Consider the following 24030-nt stretch of genomic DNA (forward strand, 5'->3'; position numbering starts at 1 on the left):
GGTGGATGAAGCGGTAGAATTCAAAATGGAGGAAGAATGCTTGGGTGAAGCATTATCGGCCATCTTGGTGAACTTTGATGCAGAGGAAATGGAGGGATATATTGAGACAGTAAATTCACTCACCGGTCTGGGATCTTACTCTTATGAGCCTAAGAAATTGTCTCTTGATTTAGAGAAACGAACAACTCCTCCAGCAAAACCATCAATTATTGAGCCACCGAAGTTGGAACTCAAGGAACTTCCATCCCATCTTAAATATGAGTTTCTTTGAGAAAATGCCACACTCCAGTTATTGTGTTATCACTTCTTATTGAGGGCCAAACTCAAAGACTCATCGCAGTTTTGATGAAGAATTTAAGAGCTTTGGGTTGGAATATTGCATACATTCGGGGGATTCCCTCCGGAATTTGTTGTCACACCCCGACCTTACTAGGGTGTGATGGGCACCCGACCCCATATACGGATCCGAGCGAACCCGTTGACTCATATTACATACTTAACCTCTTTAGATTCGTACATCAACAAGAAATAAAATATAGCTAAACCTTCAGATTTTTTTTTTCTTTTCTTTGTACTCAATTCAAACAAAAACTGTAATCATATGAAACTTATATCATAACACAAATGACACATCGGCTGGTAGAGCCACTTCAGAACTGACAACCAACACCCACGACTCTGTCTACAAAGTCTCCAACATCAGTCCAGAAATCCTAGCATACAAGCTCGGACTCGGCAACACTCCAGAAGCAAGTGGAGCTTGCCAACTTCGCTGGAACATCCTCTAGAATAACTTCAGCTCATCTGGGTGTACCTGCGCGGCATGAAACGCAGCCCCCGAAGAAAAGGGGTCAGTACAAGTAATGTACTGAGTATGCAAGACATGAATACTAATATAATAAAGGGATGTACAGTATGAATAATGACGGAATAGACATATAGAGCTTATCCTGGGATAGAAGTAACCTGTATATATGACTGCCTTTTAGGCGGATGCTATGCATGCTTGGTCTCTTTTCCAGAAAACGGTACTTCTTCCCAGGGGGTCACCCATCATGGAACTGCTCCCACCTGAGCACGCTTAACCCAAAAGCTTCACTGAAATTCGGTGCCTTAATGCCGATATTTTCGCGTCAGCTTCCTCACATGACCTTTATTGCATGCTCTGGAGCAAGTCAAAGTCTTATAATTCCCAAAACATTTTCGTAACACATCCCTTCTTTTGTAATTACCGTTTTACCCTTTTGGTTCCCGATGTTCACCTTCCGCCTGTGTGTATAACTACCTCCTGTCTTAGGCTTCCAGATTCCAGATGGTAGCGACCTTACCTTTATTGCCACGTCCAAATCCATAACCTTTCTGAACCAACGCATTTCACTTATTACCTATTCACAGTATTTCTTTCCCATACTTCTTCCTGTGGGGCGTACCCATTCTGGCAGAACCTTCTTTACTGTTCCTATTATTCAAAACCTGTATGCGGCCAATGTCATCAAGGCCTCATAGAACGTTCGACTATATGGCACATCCCCGCCATCCAATACTTCCAGTTCAGGTAACAGAACAATCACGTCGGGACTTACCTTTATAAGCTTCCGCAGCCTTGCTCGTTTTCTTTCGTCATACATATAGCTCATATAGGGAAATCTTATTCCTTATGACTTGGCTCTATCGCACCATCTAAGACAGAAAGAAGGTCAATATTTCCTAGATGCCCCGCAGCCTCCCGTTTATAAATGTGGCCGGATTCACACTCATAAACAGGACTCTACCGGACACGACTTTGCAGACAACCCCTTAGACCGACCTGCTCTGATACCACTTTGTCACACCTCGACCTTACTAGGGTGTGATGGGCACCCGACCCTATATACGGAGCCGAGCGAACCCGCTGACTCATATTAGCTACTTAACCTCTTTAGATTCGTACATCAACAAGAAATAAAATATAGCTAAACCTTCAGATTTTTTTTTTCTTTTCTTTGTACTCAATTCAAACAAAAACTGTAATCATATGAAACTTATATCATAACACAAATAACACATCGGCTGGTAGAGCCACTTCAGAACTGACAACCAACACCCACGACTCTGTCTGCAAAGTCTTTAACATCAGTCCAGAAATCCTAGCATACAAGCTCGGACTCGGCAACACTCCAGGAGCAAGTGGAGCTTGCCAACTTCGCTGGAATATCCTCTAGAATAACTTCAGCTCATCTGGGTGTACCTGCGCGGCATGAAACGCAGCCCCCGAAGAAAAGGGGTCAGTACGAGTAATGTACTGAGTATGCAAGACATGAATACTAATATAATAAAGGGATGTACAGTATGAATAATGACGGAATAGACATATAGAGCTTATCCCGGGATAGAAGTAACCTGTATATATGAATGCCTTTTAGGCGGATGCTATGCATGCTTGGTCTCTTTTCCAGAAAACGGTACTTCTTATTCACATATATAGAAAACAGAACATTTCAGAAAACGGTATCCTTTATTCACATTTTACAGACGCCGAGTACATCGGCTCTCCCGCCCCCTCCCCAACGGTGTCCCAACATATCATATCATATCATACATATCATAGAACACATATACAAACGCCGTGTCCGGCTCTCCCATGTCCCGCGTCCGGGACGAAATCCAGCTGAATCAGGTGGTAATATAACAGTTGCCCTTTCCCTTTTCCCCATATACATATACATATACATATTCATGTACATATCATATACATAGACATATATCATATAAACAGCATGCATGAGAGCCCAAAGAAAGTCATATACCCATCGGAGTGACGTAAGGTCGGTAACCTCCGATTACATTATGGAATAACCATGGTCACTTTGTCTCACCTTGAAGGAACAATTCTCATAAGGTGAGACTATCAAGGAAGAATAGCATTGAGAGGACATAAAGTAAAATAATCATCCCATAGGGCATCAATTCATACGCTTTGAAACCTTTAAGAAATAATTGTCGTTCATGAATAAAACTGAGAAGTCAAGAAAATAGCCCCACATTCTTGTATCGTCATTGAAACGTAAACTTGGAACCTTTCAAACGTAGAATCATCATCATATCCATCATAGGAAAACGCTCTCATTCTTAGCATTCATTGTCATCATGATCAAACATGTCCATCATCGTTATCATAAAGCAGTACAAAATCATAAACCTCCGTTTTGGAAAAATATAGACATTTTGGAAAACATTAACGATTTTTGGAAAGGTAATCATGCCTTGTAATTATAAATGTCCGACGTTTGAACACAAAGAGGATTGTGGAAACGTTCATGGAATTAAAGTCGTAGGAATCATGCCTTTGAAAGAAAGGGACGAGCCTTAACATACCTGTTCCGCCTCTTATTAGCTACGCTTATTTGTCCGAGCTCGTAAGTCTACATTTAAGATAATTCACACTAATGTTAGCCCCTTCAATGCACATTTATACCATATTCCAAATTATACTATTTCATATTCTACCAAAAATCGGGCAGCATCTCCCCTGTTTATATGCCTAGCCCGAATTTTCAATTCAGCAACCAACAACACAACAACAACACCAACATCAATAATATCAATTTCCATATCAACATATCTCATAAAACAGCCCACACGCTGTTTTCCAATTTTCCACAGCTAATTAACTCAGTATACAATCATTTAATCACGCTTTCTTCGTAAATAAACCGGTATTTGCACAAATAGAAAGAGATTCATACCTTTCTCCCTTAAATACTGCTTAATCTCCACCTTTTCACGCTAACTTTTGGCCACCACACGCCCGTCATATAATTCTGCAGCGAAAACTATACGGTATCTAGACCGGAATTGGGAGATTATACCTGATCCGGGCTAAAATTTGATGTTGTAGGGTTGTGGAAGGTTTTTTTTCAGAATTTTGGGGGGTCTTTGGGCGTTTTTGGATGAAGAATGGAGGTTAAGCCCTCCTTAAATAGAGTTCCAGAAGCTGCCCAGACCGACATAAAATTTAGTCAGCGCGTTCGTGCTTAGTTGGCCAGTGGCCTGTTGCGCGTTCGCGCCCAGATGGGCCGCGTTCGCGCTGGCTTAATTTTTTGCCTGCGCGTTCGTTCAGTAAAAGGGGCATAACTCTCAATCCCGATATCGTATGAGGGCCCACGACCTATGGTTGGAAAGATAATTCAATTATCTACAACTTATATTTCTGGAATTTTGCCCAAATTCCAAACTTATAATGCCGTTATTGCCCCTCCAAGTCGGATCACCCAAAAACGTTTTCTTAAATTGTCCTTTTGGAGGGCCTACACTTATTTTTAGCTTATGAGTCCTTCTTAGGACTTGCTCAACTTTCCATATACTACTCATATGTCTCTTCATACGTCCTTTATGAAACCCCGACGTGTGGGCCCCACTTGGCGACGAGAATTTCCCGTTAAGTACTATGTGAACCGATTCACTCCATATGGTCTCCAAATATCATATATAGGTTATTATTACACTCTTATAGTATAACCTTCATCCCGAACCTGGTCCGCAGATTTTTGTTCAGCGCGTTCGCGCTGTTCTGGCCCTTGGTCTTTCTCAATATTTTTCCATACTAATAAACAACTTGTACATTAAAATAATTTTGGAGATAGTCTTGCCCTTAACTTCTCGCATTTATCTTGAATTATCCGAACGTACAAAGTACGGCCTATAACATTCTCCCCCCCTTTAGAACATTCGTCCTCGAATGTTCAACTGACCTCACGGGGTGTCATAATGCTTCGGGAGGGTCCCCTTTTTAGTTGTCCTTTTTTTCATGACCATTCTTTATCCTTTACCCTATTCCCCTTATAATCGAACTTCTGGGTCTTTACTTGAGTCCTCGTTCTGTGTCATGGGTTATCCACTACGCCAACTTATTATCCTTGTCCTTCCCAAGTCTCCCCTTCAGATTCTTACTACAACTATTCTTTAGTCTCTTTTCGTATCTCTCGATACAGGTACACTTGTCTTTGAATTCATGTGTTGTGCTCGTTTCGTTTATCGTCATTCCTTGTAAGCCCAATATGGCCTCTCCCCTTTTAAAGGGGTTCCTTATATGCTCATAGTCCTTGATGAAGTCTTCGCTTATACCTTTATCCCTCACCTTCTTTTCCAGCTTTGTGCCTACATATCGAAAACTTCTTATCCTAAGCTCTTCTTTTACTTCCTGTCTAGGTCCTCATTTGTCCACATTTTCATGCCTTTCTATCCTTTATTCGTCCTTTCACTTGCTCAGCTCTCTTGCTCGTAATTCTTTCTTAACTACGTGTTCGTATTGTAGCTGTGCGTCCATATTTCTTTAGCGTTCCGTTACTTTCTTAAACCTCTAAGCATATTACTATAGCTACATACTTGTCCTTTTACAGATCTTTCACCTTAACACCATCACCATCCTGAGCATTCCTTCTCTTACTTCACATTCCTCTACCCTGGTCATCATTTTCTTAGACCTACTTGTTGAAATCAACTCTCAACCTCTCCACATTTCTCCTTGTTTCCTTTTACCTCACTCTATCTCGTCTCACATGCCTACTTGAATTTTCATCCTAGTGGTCTCGTACTTTTACCATTAATTTCTCGCGGGGGTTTCACTTACTAAGGTTTTCTTAACTTTCCCCTTTTCCGACATTTAAGCTTCCTATCTTCCATTTACTCACACTCTCTTTCTTTTCCGAGTATCGTTATACTGGAATTTCCGACCTCAACCTATAGTAAAATAATAACAGTTCACTCGCCGCACTTGTACCATTTATTCTTGTTGTCACTCGTACTTCGGCACCTTTGCGTGATCAATACCTTTCTCCCCGTAGTTTCGGTTGCTGGGGCTCGCACGCCACCGATACAATCATATGCGGGATATCTTACACATTCATATATACATACATATTCACTATCAACTGGTTCACAAAATACTTCCAAGCGCTGTTCAAGCCTATCCTAATTCCAGGGCTATGATGCATTTTCTATCTCTTTACCGAGCTAGTCTGCCTTGTTTCACGCGTCTTCTTATGGTCTCCCGTCACCTCATATTCCGTAGTTTCACTTAGGCTATTCTAGTTTTCCATTTGTCTTTTATGTCAGAATATGTAAAATTCCTTATAAACTTCCCAGGGGGTCACCCATCATGCAACTGCTCCCACCTGAGCACGCTTAACCCAAAAGCTTCACTGAAATTCGGTGCCTTAATGCCGATATTTTCGCGTCAGCTTCCTCACATGACCTTTATTGCATGCTCTGGAGCAAGTCAAAGTCTTACAGTTCCCAAAACATTTTCGTAACACATCCCTTCTTTTGTAATTACCGTTTTACCCTTTTGGTTCCCGATGTTCACCTTCCGCCTGTGTGTATAACTACCTCCTGTCTTGGGCTTCCAGATTCCCGATGGTAGCGACCTTACCTTTGTTGCCACGGCCAAATCCATAACATTTCTGAACCAACGCATTTCACTTATTACCTATTCACAGTATTTCTTTCCCATACTTCTTCCTGTGGGGCGTACCCGTTCTGGCAGAACCTTCTTTACTGTTCCTATTATTCAAAACCTGTATGCGGCCAATGTCATCAAGGCCTCACAGAACGTACGACTATATGGCACATCCCCGCCATCCAATACTTCCAGTTCAGGTAACAGAACAATCACGTCGGGACTTACCTTTATAAGCTTCCGCAGCCTTGCTCGTTTTCTTTCGTCATACATATAGCTCATATAGGGAAATCTAATTCCTTATGACTTGGATCTATCGCACGATCTAAGACAGAAAGAAGGTCAATATTTCCTAGATGCCCCGCAGCCTCCCGTTTATAAATGTGGCCGGCTTCACACTCATAAACAGGACTCTACCGGACACGACTTTGCAGACAACCCCTTAGACCGACCTGCTCTGATACCACTTTGTCACACCCCGACCTTACTAGTGTGTGATGGGCACCCGACCCCATATACGGAGCCGAGCGAACCCGCTGACTCATATTACATACTTAACCTCTTTAGATTAGTACATCAACAAGAAATAAAATATAACTAAACCTTCAGATTTTTTTTTTCTTTTCTTTGTACTCAATTCAAACAAAAACTGTAATCATATGAAACTTATATCATAACACAAATGACACAACGGCTGGCAGAGCCACTTCAGAACTGACAACCAACACCCACGACTCTGTCTGCAAAGTCTCTAACATCAGTCCAGAAATCCTAGCATACAAGCTCGGACTCGGCAACACTCTAGGAGCAAGTGCAGCTTGCCAACTTCGCTGGAATATCCTCTAGAATAACTTCAGCTCATCTGGGTGTACCTGCGCGGCATGAAACGCAGCCCCCGAAGAAAAGGGGTCAGTATGAGTAATGTACTGAGTATGCAAGACATGAATACTAATATAATAAAGGGATGTACAGTATGAATAATGACGGAATAGACATATAGAGCTTATCCTGGGATAGAAGTAACCTGTATTTATGAATGCCTTTTAGGCGGATGCTATGCATGCTTGGTCTCTTTTCCAGAAAACGGTACTTCTTATTCACATATATAGAAAACAGAACATTTCAGAAAATGGTATCCTTTATTCACATTTTACAGACGCCGAGTACATCGGCTCTCCCGCCCCCTCCCCAACGGTGTCCCAACATATCATATCATATCATACATATCATACAACACATATACAGACGCCGTGTCCGGCTCTCCCATGTCCCGCGTCCGGGACGAAATCCAGCTGAATCAGGTGGTAATATAACAGTTGCCCTTTCCCTTTTCCCCATATACATATACATATACATATTCATGTACATATCATATACATAGACATATATCATATAAACAGCATGCATGAGAGCCCAAAGAAAGTCATATACCCATCGGAGTGACGTAAGGTCGGTAACCTCCGATTACATTATGGAATAACCATGGTCACTTTGTCTCACCTTGAAGGAACAATTCTCATAAGGTGAGACTATCAAGGAAGAATAGCATTGAGAGGACATAAAGTAAAATAATCATCCCATAGGGCATCATTTCATACGCTTTGAAACCTTTAAGAAATAATTGTCGTTCATGAATAAAACTGAAAATTCAAGAAAATAGCCCCACTTTCTTGTATCGTCATTGAAACATAAACTTGGAACCTTTCAAACGTAGAATCATCATCATATCCATCATAGGAAAACGCTCTCATTCTTAGCATTCTTTGTCATCATGATCAAACATGTCCATCATCGTTATCATCAAGCAGTACAAAATCGTAAACCTCCGTTTTGGAAAAATATAGACATTTTGGATAACATTAACGATTTTTGGAAAGGTAATCATGCCTTGTAATTATAAATGTCCGACGTTTGAACACAAAGAGGATTGTGGAAACGTTCATGGAATTAAAGTCGTAGGAATCATGCCTTTGAAAGAAAGGGACGAGCCTTAACATACATGTTCCGCCTCTTATTAGCTATGCTTATTTGTCCGAGCTCGTAAGTCTACATTTAAGATAATTTACACTAATGTTAGCCCCTTCAATGCACATTTATACCATATTCCAAATTATACTATTTCATATTCTACCAAAAATCGGGCAGCATCTCCCCTGTTTATATGCCTAGCCCGAATTTTCAATTCAGCAACCAACAACACAACAACAACACCAACATCAATAATATCAATTTCCATATCAACATATCTCATAAAACAGCCCACACGCTGTTTTCCAATTTTCCACAGCTAATTAACTCGGTATACAATCATTTAATCACGCTTTCTTCGTAAATAAACCAGTATTTGCACAAATAGAAAGAGATTCATACCTTTCTCCCTTTAATACTGCTTAATCTCCACCTTTTCACGCTAACTTTTGGCCACCACACGCCCGTCATATAATTCTGCAGCGAAAACTATACGGTATCTAGACCGGAATTGGGAGATTATACCTGATCCGGGCTAAAATTTGATGTTGTAGGGTTGTGGAAGGTTTTTTTTCAGAATTTTGGGGGTCTTTGGGCGTTTTTGGATGAAGAATGGAGGTTAAGCCCTCCTTAAATAGAGTTCCAGAAGCTGCCCAGACCGACATAAAATTTAGTCAGCGCGTTCGCGCCACCTATAGGCGCATTCGCGCTTAGTTGGCCAGTGGCCTCTTGCGCGTTCGCGCTGGCTTAATTTTTTGCCTGCGCGTTCGTTCAGTAAAAGGGGCATAACTCTCAATCCCGATATCGTATGAGGGCCCACGACCAATGGTTGGAAAGATAATTCAATTATCTACAACTTATATTCCTGGAATTTGCCCAAATTCCAAACTTATAATACCGTTATTGCCCCTCCAATTCGGATCACCCAAAAACGTTTTCTTAAATTGTCCTTTTGGAGGGCCTACACTTATTTTTAGCTTATGAGTCCTTCTTAGGACTTGCTCAACTTTCCATATACTACTCATATGTCTCTTCATACGTCCTTTATGAAACCCCGACGTGTGGGCCCCACTTGGCGACGAGAATTTCCCGTTAAGTACTATGTGAACCGATTCACTCCATATGATCTCCAAATATCATATATAGGTTATTATTACACTCTTATAGTATAACCTTCATCCCGAACCTGGTCCGCAGATTTTTGTTCAGCGCGTTCGCGCTGTTCTGGCCCTTGGTCTTTCTCAATATTTTTCCATACTAATAAACAACTTGTACATTAAAATAATTTTGGAGATAGTCTTGCCCTTAACTTCTCGCATTTATCTTGAATTATCCGAACGTACAACGTACGGGCTATAACATTCTCCCCCCCCTTTAGAACATTCGTCCTCGAATGTTCAACTGACCTCACGGGGTGTCATAATGCTTCGGGAGGGTCCCCTTTTTAGTTGTCCTTTTTTTCATGACCATTATTTATCCTTTACCCTATTCCCCTTATAATCGAACTTCTGGGTCTTTACTTGAGTCCTCGTTCTGTGTCATGGGTTATCCACTACGCCAACTTATTATCCTTGTCCTTCCCAAGTCTCCCCTTCAGATTCTTACTACAACTATTCTTTAGTCTCTTTTCGTATCTCTCGATACAGGTACACTTGTCTTTGAATTCATGTGTTGTGCTCGTTTCGTTTATCGTCATTCCTTGTAAGCCCAATATGGCCTCCCCCCTTTTAAAGGGGTTCCTTATATGCTCATAGTCCTTGATGAAGTCTTCGCTTATACCTTTATCCCTCACCTTCTTTTCCAGCTTTGTGCCTACATATCGAAAACTTCTTATCTTAAGCTGTTCTTTTACTTCCTGTCTAGGTCCTCATTTGTCCACATTTTCATGCCTTTCTATCCTTTATTCGTCCTTTCACTTGCTCAGCTCTCTTGCTCGTAATTCTTTCTTAACTACGTGTTCGTATTGTAGCTGTGCGTCCATATTTCTTTAGCGTTCCGTTACTTTCTTAAACCTCTAAGCATATTACTATAGCTACATACTTGTCCTTTTACAGATCTTTCACCTTAACACCATCACCATCTTGAGCATTCCTTCTCTTACTTCACATTCCTCTACCCTGGTCACCATTTTCTTAGACCTACTTGTTGAAATCAACTCTCAACCTCTCCACATTTCTCCTTGTTTCCTTTTACCTCACTCTATCTCGTCTCACATGCCTACTTGAATTTTCATCCTAGTGGTCTCGTACTTTTACCATTAATTTCTTGCGGGAGTTTCACTTACTAAGGTTTTCTTAACTTTCCCCTTTTCCGACATTTAAGCTTCCTATCTTCCATTTACTCACACTCTCTTTCTTTTCCGAGTATCGTTATACTGGAATTTCCGACCTCAACCTATAGTAAAATAATAACAGTTCACTCGCCGCACTTGTACCATTTATTCTTGTTCTCACTCGTACTTCGGCACCTTTGCGTGATCAATACCTTTCTCCCCGTAGTTTCGGTTGCTGGGGCTCGCACGCCACCGATACAATCATATGCGGGATATCTTACACATTCATATATACATACATATTCACTATCAACTGGTTCACAAAATACTTCCAAGCATTGTTCAAGAATATCCTAATTCCAGGGCTATGATGCATTTTCTGTCTCTTTACCGAGCTAGTCTGCCTTGTTTCACGCGTCTTGTTATGGTCTCCCGTCATCTCATATACCGTAGTTTCACTTAGGCTATTCTAGTTTTCCATTTGTCTTTTATGTCAGAATATGTAAAATTCCTTATAAACTTCCCAGGGGGTCACCCATCATGGAACTGCTCCCACCTGAGCACGCTTAACCCAAAAGCTTCACTGAAATTCGGTGCCTTAATGCCGATATTTTCGCGTCAGCTTCCTCACATGACCTTTATTGCATGCTCTGGAGCAAGTCAAAGTCTTACAGTTCCCAAAACATTTTCGTAACACATCCCTTCTTTTATAATTACCGTTTTACCCTTTTGGTTCCCGATGTTCACCTTCCGCCTGTGTGTATAACTACCTCCTGTCTTGGGCTTCCAGATTCCCGATGGTAGCGACCTTACCTTTGTTGCCACGGCCAAATCCATAACATTTCTGAACCAATGCATTTCACTTATTACCTATTCACAGTATTTCTTTCCCATACTTCTTCCTGTGGGGCGTACCCGTTCTGGCAGAACCTTCTTTACTGTTCCTATTATTCAAAACCTGTATGCGGCCAATGTAATCAAGGCCTCACAGAACGTACGACTATATGGCACATCCCCGCCATCCAATACTTCCAGTTCAGGTAACAGAACAATCACGTCGAGACTTACCTTTATAAGCTTCCGCAGCCTTGCTCGTTTTCTTTCGTCATACATATAGCTCATATAGGGAAATCTTATTCCTTATGACTTGGCTCTATCGCACGATCTAAGACAGAAAGAAGGTCAATATTTCCTAGATGCCCCGCAGCCTCCCGTTTATAAATGTGGCCGGCTTCACACTCATAAACAGGACTCTACCGGACACGACTTTGCAGACAACCCCTTAGACCGACCTGCTCTGATACCACTTTGTCACACCCCGACCTTACTAGGGTGTGATGGGCACCCGACCCCATATACGGAGCCGAGCGAACCCGCTGACTCATATTACATACTTAACCTCTTTAGATTCGTACATCAACAAGAAATAAAATATAGCTAAACCTTCAATTTTTTTTTTTCTTTTCTTTGTACTCAATTCAAACAAAAACTGTAATCATATGAAACTTATATCATAACACAAATGACACAACGGCCGGTAGAGACACTTCAGAACTGACAACCAACACCCACGACTCTGTCTGCAAAGTCTCTAACATCAGTCCAGAAATCCTAGCATACAAGCTCGGACTCGGCAACACTCTAGGAGGAAGTGGAGCTTGCCAACTTCGCTGGAATATCCTCTAGAATAACTTCAGCTCATCTGGGTGTACCTGCGCGGCATGAAACGCAGCCCCCGAAGAAAAGGGGTCAGTACGAGTAATGTACTGAGTATGCAAGACATGAATACTAATATAATAAAGGGATGTACAGTATGAATAATGACGGAATAGACATATAGAGCTTATCCTGGGATAGAAGTAACCTGTATATATGAATGCCTTTTAGGCGGATGCTATGCATACTTGGTCTCTTTTCCAGAAAACGGTACTTCTTATTCACATATATAGAAAACAGAACATTTCAGAAAACGGTATCCTTTATTCATATTTTACAGACGCCGAGTATATCGGCTCTCCCGCCCCCTCCCCAACGGTGTCCCAACATATCATATCATATCATACATATCATACAACACATATACAGACGCCGTGTCCGGCTCTCCCATGTCCCGCGTCCGGGACGAAATCCAGCTGAATCAGGTGGTAATATAACAGTTGCCCTTTCCCTTTTCCCCATATACATATACATATACATATTCATATACATATCATATACATAGACATATATCATATAAACAGCATGCATGAGAGCCCAAAGAAAGTCATATACCCATCGGAGTGACGTAAGGTCGGTAACCTCCGATTACATTATGGAATAAGCATGGTCACTTTGTCTCACCTTGAAGGAACAATTCTCATAAGGTGAGACTATCAAGGAAGAATAGCATTGAGAGGACATAAAGTAAAATAATCATCCCATAGGGCATCAATTCATACGCTTTGAAACCTTTAAGAAATAATTGTCGTTCATGAATAAAACTGAGAAGTCAAGAAAATAGCCCCACATTCTTGTATCGTCATTGAAACGTAAACTTGGAACCTTTCAAACATAGAATCATCATCATATCCATCATAGGAAAACGCTCTCATTCTTAGCATTCATTGTCATCATGATCAAACATGTCCATCATCGTTATCATAAAGCAGTACAAAATCGTAAACCTCCGTTTTGGAAAAATATAGACATTTTGGAAAACATTAACGATTTTTGGAAAGGTAATCATGCCTTGTAATTATAAATGTCCGACGTTTGAACACAAAGAGGATTGTGGAAACGTTCATGGAATTAAAGTCGTAGGAATCATGCCTTTGAAAGAAAGGGACGAGCCTTAACATACCTGTTCCGCCTCTTATTAGCTATGCTTATTTGTCCGAGCTCGTAAGTATACATTTAAGATAATTCACACTAATGTTAGCCCCTTCAATGCACATTTATACCATATTCCAAATTATACTATTTCATATTCTACCAAAAATCGGGCAGCATCTCCCCTGTTTATATGCATAGCCCGAATTTTCAATTCAGCAACCAACAACACAACAACAACACCAACATCAATAATATCAATTTCCATATCAACATATCTCATAAAACAGCCCACACGCTGTTTTCCAATTTTCCACAGCTAATTAACTCGGTATACAATCATTTAATCACGCTTTCTTCGTAAACAAACTGGTATTTGCACAAATAGAAAGAGATTCATACCTTTCTCCCTTTAATACTGCTTAATCTCCACCTTTTCACGCTAACTTTTGGCCACCACACGCCCGTCATATAATTCTGCAGCGAAAACTATATGGTATCTAGACCGGAATTGGGAGATTATACCTGATCCGGGCTAAAATTTGATGTTGTAGGGTTGTGGAAGGTTTTTTTCAGAATTTTGGGGGTCTTTGGGCGTTTTTGGATGAAGAATGGAGGTTAAGCCCTCCTTAAATAGAGTTCCAGAAGCTTCCCAGACCGACATAAAATTTAGTCAGCGCGTTCGCGCTGAGTTGGCCAGTGGCTTCTTGCGCGTTCGCGCCCAAATGGGCCGCGTTCGCGCTGGCTTAATTTTTTGCCTGCGCGTTCATTCCGTAAAAGGGGCATAACTCTCAATCCCGATATCGTAAGAGGGCCCACGACCTATGGTTGGAAAGATAATTCAATTATCTACAACTTTTATTTCTGGACATTTCCCAAATTCCAAACTTATAATGCCGTTATTGCCCCTCCAAGTCGGATCACCCAAAAACGTTTTCTTAAATTGTCCTTTTGGAGGGCCTACACTTATTTTTAGCTTATGGGTCCTTCTTAAGACTTGCTCAACTTTCCATATACTACTCATATGTCTCTTCATACGTCCTTTATGAAACCCCGACGTGTGGGCCCCACTTGGCGACGAGAATTTCCCGTTAAGTACTATGTGAACCGATTCACTCCATATGGTCTCCAAATATCATATATAGGTTATTATTACACTCTTATAGTATAACCTTCATCCCGAACCTGGTCCGCAGATTTTTGTTCAGCGCGTTCGCGCTGTTCTGGCCCTTGATCTTTCTCAATATTTTTCCGTACTAATAAACAACTTGTACATTAAAATAATTTTGGAGATAGTCTTGCCCTTAACTTCTCGCATTTATCTTGAATTATCCGAACGTACAAAGTACGGGCTATAACATTTGTGAGCACCAAATTTAGTTGGAGGAGGAAAGTTCACCAAGTGTTGAGCATCAGAGAAGATTAAATCCACCGATGCAAGAGGTGGTAAAGAAAGAGATTATTAAGTGGCTAGATGCTGGGTTGGTTTACCCGATTGCCAATAGTCCATGGGCAAGTCCAGTCCAGTGTGTGCCAAAGAAAGGGGGCATCACTGTTGTCCGTAACTCTAAAAATAAGTTGATTCTGACAAGAACTGTCACCGGTTGGAAAGTGTGTATGGACTACCGGAAGCTGAACACTGCATCTTGCAAGGATCATTTCTCTATGCCTTTTATTGATCAAATGCTTGATCGGCTAGCTGGAAGGTCTTATTATTGTTTCTTGGATGGGTACTCAGGTGTCACGACCCGACTCGGGGCCGCGACGAGCACCCGGTGCTAACCCACCTGAGCACCCTCTTAGCTTACTCTTATACTTATATCTAGGTGAGCCACATAATTATACATGCATTTCCATTCATTCATCAACTAGTCCCATTTGGAGAACAACCCATTTATATCATCATAGGCATCTATGCCACATCAATGTACATGGGCCCACGTAGCCGACAAAATGATATACAAAACATAGGCCGACAAGGCCAAACATATCTACCCACACACACACATGTCTATGAGCCTCTAAGAGTAGAACATATCACATTAGCGGGACAGGACCCCGCTATGCCCATAATTATATACACAAAAGAATGAGTACCTAAAAGATATGGCTCCGAAGGAAATGGAGCTCTCTATGTAATCTCCGAATAGACAGCTATGGATCAAGTCTGTCTCCCTGTGCACCTGCGGGCATGACGCAGCGTCCACAAACAAAAGGACGTCAGTACGAAGAATGTACTGAGTATGTAAAGTATGAGCAACATCAACAAATAAGCATCATGAACAACATATGAAATAGCATAGGAGGGGGGAGACAATAATATCATCGTCATAGCGCTTACCTGCCTTTCGTAAGACTTTCCATTTTTCATGCATATTTTTACACCTACGTCATCATCCGTATTCTATAATAGTACTCGTACCATAGTTGTGCTCATATTCGTATACATGTCCTTATTCACATTCATATATATAGTCTTTTCACATTCATATTCATATTATATACATAGCCATACACTTATATACATACATAGCGTGCCCGACCATAAGGTTCGGTGTTTCATACGTACTTAGCCAACCAAGGTTCAATGTTATTTCTACCTAGCCCGACCAAGGCTTCAGGGTTATCCGTACCATCTGCAGAGGTGTGCGCGCGTTACGTAATCGTATACATACTTTATACATAATCATATACATATATCCTACCCGGCGTTATAAGCTCGGGGTGTCATTATAGCCCTCCATAGGCACATATAAGTATAATAGCCCGTAGGCACCTTTGGCGTCATTATTATTATTATCGTCATCACTATCATCATCATTATTGCTACATCCATATCTTAGGCTTACTCGTCATATGAGGGGCGTAGTACATGTTAAGGATCGTGAGCTTATGAGGTCGCAGCTCGTAATGTCAATCACTTGAATACAACATACTCATATAGAGGAATTAGAAATTTAGCCAAGAACCATGCCTTATGAAAGAAGGGTTAGCCTTACATACCTTTTCGTCGGACTATTCTACACTTGCACGTTTCCTTCCAATGCTAGCATCTATACCTTCATTAATATCATAACAATGGCCATTAGTTGAAGTTAAAATTAACCTCAGCCCCTATTGTTGTGTCCCCGGATTGGTCGCTGCCCTTTGAATTAATGTGTTATGCTAGTGGTCTTGCAATTGGTGCTGTGCTTGGTCAGCGGCTCAACAAAATCTTGGACCCAATTTATTATGCCAGCAAAACACTGAATGGAGCTCAACTAATCTATACAGTAACGGAGCAGGAACTACTTGCTTTTGTTTATGCCTTTGAAAAGTTCCGGGCTTATTTATTGGGTGCCAAGGTAGTGGTTCACACTGACCATGCCGCCTTGCGCTACTTGATGGCTAAAAAGGATGCTAAGCCTCGGTTGATAAGATGGGTGTTGCTGCTATAAGAATTTGACTTTGAAGTCAAAGATCGAAAAGGGTCAGAAAATCAAGTAGCTGACCATCCCTCCAGACTTGAAGCACCGGGGAGACCGATTGAGGTGCTGGATATTGATGACATTTTTCCGGATGAAAGAGTCTTGGTAATCTCTAATGATGTGGCACCATGGTATGCCGATATTGCCAATTATTTGGTAACTGTCATTGTTCCTGAAGATTTGAAGGCATATCAAAAGAAGAAATTCTTGAGAGATTGCCGATAGTATTATTGGGATTAGCCTTACTTATTCAGGACTTGTGCTGACAGTATGATCAGAAGATGTCTGGCTGAATCTGAGGTGATGGATATTTTGAAGGCTTGTCATGATTCTCCAGTTGGGGGACATCACAGTGGAAATAGAACTGCAGCCAAGGTGCTAGAGTGTGGCTACTATTGGCCAGCCATCTATCGTGATGCGAATATGTTGGCACGTTCTTGTGATAAATGCGAACGCCAGGGCACAATAGGTCGGAAGCATGAAACACCGATGAATTTTGTGCTTGAGGTGGAGCTCTTTGATGTATGGGGCATTGATTTTATGGGGCCCTTCGTGAGCTCCTATGGCCTAAAATATATTCTAGTTGCGGTGGATTATGTCTCCAAGTGGGTGGAGGCGGTGGCCTTGCCTATTAATGATGGTAGGAGAGTCAATGCCTTTCTAAAAAAGAACATCTTTACTAGATTTGGCACTCCTAGAGCTATTATTAGTGATGGTGGTTCTCATTTCTCCAACAACCCATTTGTTGATCTTCTTGAAAAATATGGCGTGCATCACAGGGTTGCCACTCCCTATCATCCTCAGACGAGTGGTCAGGTTGAAGTCTCAAACAGAGAGATAAAAATCATCTTGGCAAAGACGGTTAATGTGAATCGCACTGACTGGTCCAAAAAGTTGGATGATGCTCTATGGGCATATCGCACGGCGTTCAAAACGCCTATTGGGACTTCACCGTATAAGTTAGTATTTAGGAAGGCATGTCATTTGCCTATTGAACTTGAGCATAAGGCCCTTTGGGCATTGAAGAAGCTGAACATGGATTGACATGAAGCAACAAAGTTGAGGTTGTTTCAAATCAACGAGATGGATGAATTTAGGTACAATGCCTATGAAAGTGCAACACTGTACAAGGAAAAGATGAAATACTATCATGACTCAAAGATCCTCAAAAGGGATTTTCAGCCGAAGGACTTGGTCTTGTTGTACAATTCGCGCCTAAAGTTCTTTCCGGGCAAGTTAAAGTCTCGATGGTCAGGTCCGTTTGAAATAGCAAGAGTTTCCCCAAATGGAAGTGTCATTGAGGTGAAAACCGAAGATGGCATTCGAACTTTTAAAGTGAATGCACAAAGAGTAAAGCATTACCATTGGTGTATTTATAATGGTAAGGTGGTTGATAGGTATCGTTTGAAATACGGTTCCTGAACTGGAAATGGAGGTATCACGTCGAGCCGTGACGTTAAACCAAGCGCTGAGTGGGAGGCAACCCACATTTAATGCTTTATAAGTAGTTTAAATTTTGTATTTCCTTCTGTTTTCTGTTATGTTTTAATGTTTGTTGATGTGTTGAAAAACCTATGTGTTGAACCTAGAAATTGCCAGGACAGCAGTTACACGACACATTCGATGGACCGTCGAGTGGATCGCCTGAAATATTGGTCACTGGAAATAATGGCAATTCGACGACAGGTTTGACGCTCCGTCGAACTGATCGATGGTCAGTTCGACGGGCGTTCTTCTCTCTTTTTCATTTATATATATAAAAAAGTAGAAATCAACGGAGGGCGTGTTCAATCGACGGAGTGTCGAATTAATCGACGTTCCGTCTTTTTAACGCGACGGTTCAGAAACGTGGGTTTATAACCCACGTCCGTTGCACTGCTTCTTATTTTATATATAACGTCTCTCTCTCCCTATCTCTCTCTCTATCTCTCTCTCTCTCTCTCTCACTACCACCTCTCCCCTTTGCCATAACTGCTACCCCAACCCCACCCACTTCCCCCTTCCTTCACCACCCTACTACCGACCTTCGAGTTGTTTTGCCTACCAAATGTTTTCTCTAGTCTAACCCAAGTCAACATGGGGTGAAGTCTGAGTAACCCCAAAATACGTGACGATTGGCACATCGGCCAAAGAAGTGTATGGGATCTGTAGTTTTAGCATGCGAAAACATTCGACGCTCAATTCGACGGCCCGTTAATTCAAACGACGGACCGTCCTACTCAAGGTCGAATGAGCCTTATCAAAAGTTCTTAACCAAAACAACATCGACGGTGGATTCGACGACCCGTCGAATCGATCGACGGGGCGTCTTTCCCACCGTCTTTCAGTTGAAATTTCCAGTGGCTAACAAGAGATCGACGAGTCGTCGAATCGATAGACGGGGCATCTTTCTCACCGTCTTTTCGTCGAAATTTCCAGTGGATAACAAGAGATCGCCGGCTCGTCGATCAATTCAACGGGAACTTCGACGCTCCGTCGATCTGTTCGTCAACTCTTGTAGCACATCGACAGATCACCGGTAGCTTTAACATTATCGCATGTCTTGTACTTTTGTCTCATTCTGTTGTGTTTCTATGGTTGTCTTAACAATGAAGTGTGTTATTTTCTCAGGTATGCCTCCAAAGAATCCAGTTTAGCAGGGTGGTTGTCCCAGAAAAGACCGAGGTCGGGGTCAAACAGCCCTTACTCTTAGGGATGAACCCTCTGACTCTGACCGTCAAGCGGTAGTCCCAACGACTAGATCTAGGGCACAGACCTCCACACCCTAAGCAGAATGACCCACTTTACTCTCCTCTTAGTCTACAGAGGGGACTTCATTCTCCACATCCGCTAATTCTAGCGATGCAGCAACAGAACAACCAGCCGCTCCTGAGTGGAATTTAGATGAGGAGCAAGAGCGGTTGCGGCTGCAAAAGATGGAGATAGCTGCAATACGCTTCCCCTATGAAGGGCTCCGCTTCCCCTATGTAAAAGGGGCCACTACAGTCAGCGGGGGTAATCAGAGGAGAAATATTCAAGAAGAAGAACAAATCAGTACGAGCGGCTTAGAGAGCTACCCTCGGATTACTGATCTCATCCAGCACTATCATCTTGAGGCATTCACACAGCCTCCGAGGGATTATTTCCCGACCATGGTTCGGGAATGTTATGCTACTTACAGAGTAATGCTCGAGCAGCGCCACAAGAACAAGAGAGCTTTGAAAGCCGCCCCTCCATTAGACACAGTGTATGTTCGGGGTGTCCATGTTGACATCTCCGCCCGCACAATCAACCAGTTTTATTTTGGTGATGACTTTGTGGCACCGAACACTGTGGAATATGATGATAAATTTGAAAGAAGGGCTAAGCAATCTGTATGGGAATGGTTTGCGATGGTGATGGCTACAGTGCCGGCGGACCAGGCGCCATGGGTAAGAAACTTGGCTGCCAAAATTCATAAGGCAGATATCAGCTTGGAAGGTAAATTTTGGTGGAATTTCGTCATATATCGGGTTCTGCCCACGGGAGCAGACAACATAGTCATTCCGGACAGAGCAGTGGTTGTGGCTGATATGCTATCCAGGTACCCAATGAACTTGGGTGATCTGATCAGTAGAGCCATTCCGGCACGCGTACCACAAGAGGCGACAGCCTTGATATTCACATGCCTTATTACGCAGTTATGTAGGTTGGCCCAGGTGAGGCACATTGATACATTTGCAGCTACTCTTCCCGCAACAAAGGTTTGCGACAGCACATGGAGTAGGGACGAGACCCTCCGTACATCTCAGGCCACCAGTACTTCATTGCTAGATCTCATGGGTGAGCAGGCTGAGCATGTCATTGATTCCATCCCTCAGGGCACAGCTGACATAAGCACGGAAGGACTGTCCACAACAGAGGCCTCCACACCATCTGTAGCTGATGCTACCCATTCGTCTGAGGAACCACCTCGGCCTGCTGTTCCATCTGCATCTCCTATTCCTCCATCAGCCGTAGCATCAGCTTCCGAGGATCTCTTTGTCCTCAACAGAGCCAACTTCAGAGAGTTTGCAATCAAGGCAGAGCGTGCTGATCAGCCGGTAACCCGGATATTACAGCAGTTGGGTAGGTTTGTCCGAAAAGAGATTGCACCGGAGTTGGAGACTCTTCAGGAGGCTATGCAGAGGCATCATGCTAGGGTCAATGCACGACTTGACAATTTAGAGATGTGGATACTCACTATTGAGAAGAAGAGTGAGTCTGGTACTTCGGGAGATTTGAAGACCGAGCTTGACCAGCTCCGAGCGGAGATTGCGGCCCTTTGGATGAGAGAGCAGGTTATTGTGGATGACCCGACACCACCTGCACCAGTTTCCAGCATTTCCGATTTGATCCGAGTAGTTGACTTGGTGACTGAGGATGAGCCTAAGGAGAGTCACAAAAGAAAGAGTCCTGCCACATTGGTTGATGATGAGGATTAGGATGAGGAGGAGGAAAATGAGGATGACGACCTCAAGCTTCAGGAGGGTATTCGACGGTCGTGCTTGGACTTGAGGTTCACCGGCGCATCTTCCAGCACTAGTTCTATCCCAGCACAAGTCAGGCCGATCACGATAGCTCCTCAGGACCTGCAATCACAGAGCCAGTCAGCTCCACTGCTTTAGTCCACTGAGCCAGCAGTAGAGAGGGCCCCCATTCGCACTGCTGCGGAGGAGAGACCTCAACAGCAACAGCAGGATTAGAGCATTTCAGGTCGACCCCACCACCATAGGGTGATTGTATGATTTTTTGATGCATTGGGGACAATGCATCATCTTTTTGCTAGGGGTGGGTAACCTGATGTACTTTGCAGTATACATTTGTTAAATTTTATTTAAAGTAATTGTGACTTTCATGGTTGTTGCATTGTGAACTTTTAGCATGTATTTTGAAGACTTTCATGGTTGTTGCATTGTGAACTTTTGGCATGTATTTTGAACGAAAAAGGATATTTGTGAACTTGAAAATGGATTGATTTGAAATTGACCCCTCCGAAAGTTTATTGAGTATCTCAGGTTGTAATTAATTGACATGTATGGTTCTTTTTGTGACATCATAGATATTAGAGTGTGGATGAATTGACTGTTCAAATCCTTATGCCATTGTGAGTGTGAGAACTTCTTGTGTTCATTGTTAGCATATGTGGATCCAGAACTTGCCTGGTAGGTCGTGCTATATTGCTTAGGATAGTCATTTGTGAAGTGATCATGGGCTTCCCTTCTAAATAGTCACGTCAGCCTTAAAAAGCCCAAAACCTGTTCTATATGAATATCACTAGTTCCCACGTTGAGCCTTTGACTTTTTCTCTTGATTAGCTGTAACAAACCTTTTCCCCACTTCATGAATTCATTCCATCTTTGCACCCATTCCCTCCTTGACACTATTAGAGAAAAGAGGCAAATCGCCTAAGGTGGGGGTGGTATATGTGTGAAGTAAAGGCCAAGAGCCTAAAGCTGGGGGTGTGTGAGTTGCATAGTCGAGAACTGGATGTGATAGCGGATTAAATTTGAGAAAAGTTTATAAAAAAAATCATGTATATATATATATATATATATATATATATGTTTATATATAGTTTTATAATAATAATAATATTGTCTCATAAAAAGATTGTAAATTCTAGTAAGAGTAAAATCACATCTTAGTCATCAGTTAAAGAATGAATAGATTGGGCATGAGAAAAAAGGCCAAAATCTGTAGTGTCGAGGAGGATGAGTCACTAATTCCCAAATGAGTATCCTACCCGTCCCCGAGCCTACATTACAACCCAAGAACAAGTCCTATAGTGATCACAACTGAACCATCCAAAAGCGTTAGGCATTAAAATTAACGGCAAGCATATGGTATCTGCACTTGTAAATCATGAACTTCTTTGTGAGCGCGAGTGCTTTCTATTCTCATCCATCCTTGTCCGGATTCTTATTGTAAAATTGTGCGTGGGACATTCTCTAATCTAAGTTAGGGCATAATGGTGAATACTCGCACGCATAAATGCTTCTAATAATGCGATGTCATCGATTGAAGCGTGGTGGTCAATTCTAATAGAACCCTGGTTGGGAATGAGGAAAGAGGGAGTTGATTTGAAAAATGCACATGCCGGTAGCGATGAACAAGCACCATTGTAGTCACTTTTACTTTGTTTTTAGCACATTTGTAATTTTATTTTGTCGTTGTTTTGTTTGACTTGCTTGGGGACAAGCAAAGATCCTAAGTTGGGGGTATTGATGTGCCGCGGATTTGTGGCACATTCGACGCCTTTTTACTATGAAATTTTGTTATTTTCAAGTAAGCCTGGTTCTCGTTAATATGTTTTGTTGTGTTTTAGGAAAACAATGGCCCAAAAGCAAAAAAGCAAAGAGCAAAGGAAAAATTGGCCAGAAATGAAGAATCGACGTTCCGTCGATCAGCCGACGAACCATCCTTTGGACCGTCGATAAGCTCAATTTTCCAGTGATGACAAAGTTGAAGACGACAAAGGACGGAGGCATCGACGAAGCGTCGAACTGATCGACGCTTCGTCGTTTGTGTCGTCAAGAAGGATCTCTCAACCAGAAGAGAGAATGACGGAATACTCGATGGACCGTCGAACTGGTCGACGACATCATCGAATAGAACACATTGCTGAAGGTGTAAAGGACGGAGAAATCGACGAAACATCGAACGATCGACGGTCTATCGATCTTGCTATCGGGGGAAATTTTGTCAGTAGTTGATGTGCGTTTTTGGAGCCTATTTAAAGAACATTTTAGGTTATTTTTTAGAGCAGATATTTAACAGAACCACGTGAACAAAGTTTCATTGGTGGGTGAGCATTGAATGGTCCCCTTTTGGAGCTTAGTGAAGACAACAAGATTCCATTATCCATCATATTTATTACACTTTGTAAGCTTTATGTTTCATTTATTGCTTACTACTTTTGAGACCATAATGTGTGAGTAGTTTCTTTAATCAAAGTTGTGGACCCAAAATGATGGGTGCTATGTAATGGGTGTCTAACATTGTATATATATATAATGGGTTGTGATGTGTTTTATTATTTCTCATATTCATTGTTCATTAGTGGTTGCAAACACTTGTTC

The sequence above is a fragment of the Lycium barbarum genome, chromosome 7 (genome assembly GCF_019175385.1).
Source record: "Lycium barbarum isolate Lr01 chromosome 7, ASM1917538v2, whole genome shotgun sequence".
Classification (NCBI taxonomy): domain Eukaryota; kingdom Viridiplantae; phylum Streptophyta; class Magnoliopsida; order Solanales; family Solanaceae; genus Lycium; species Lycium barbarum.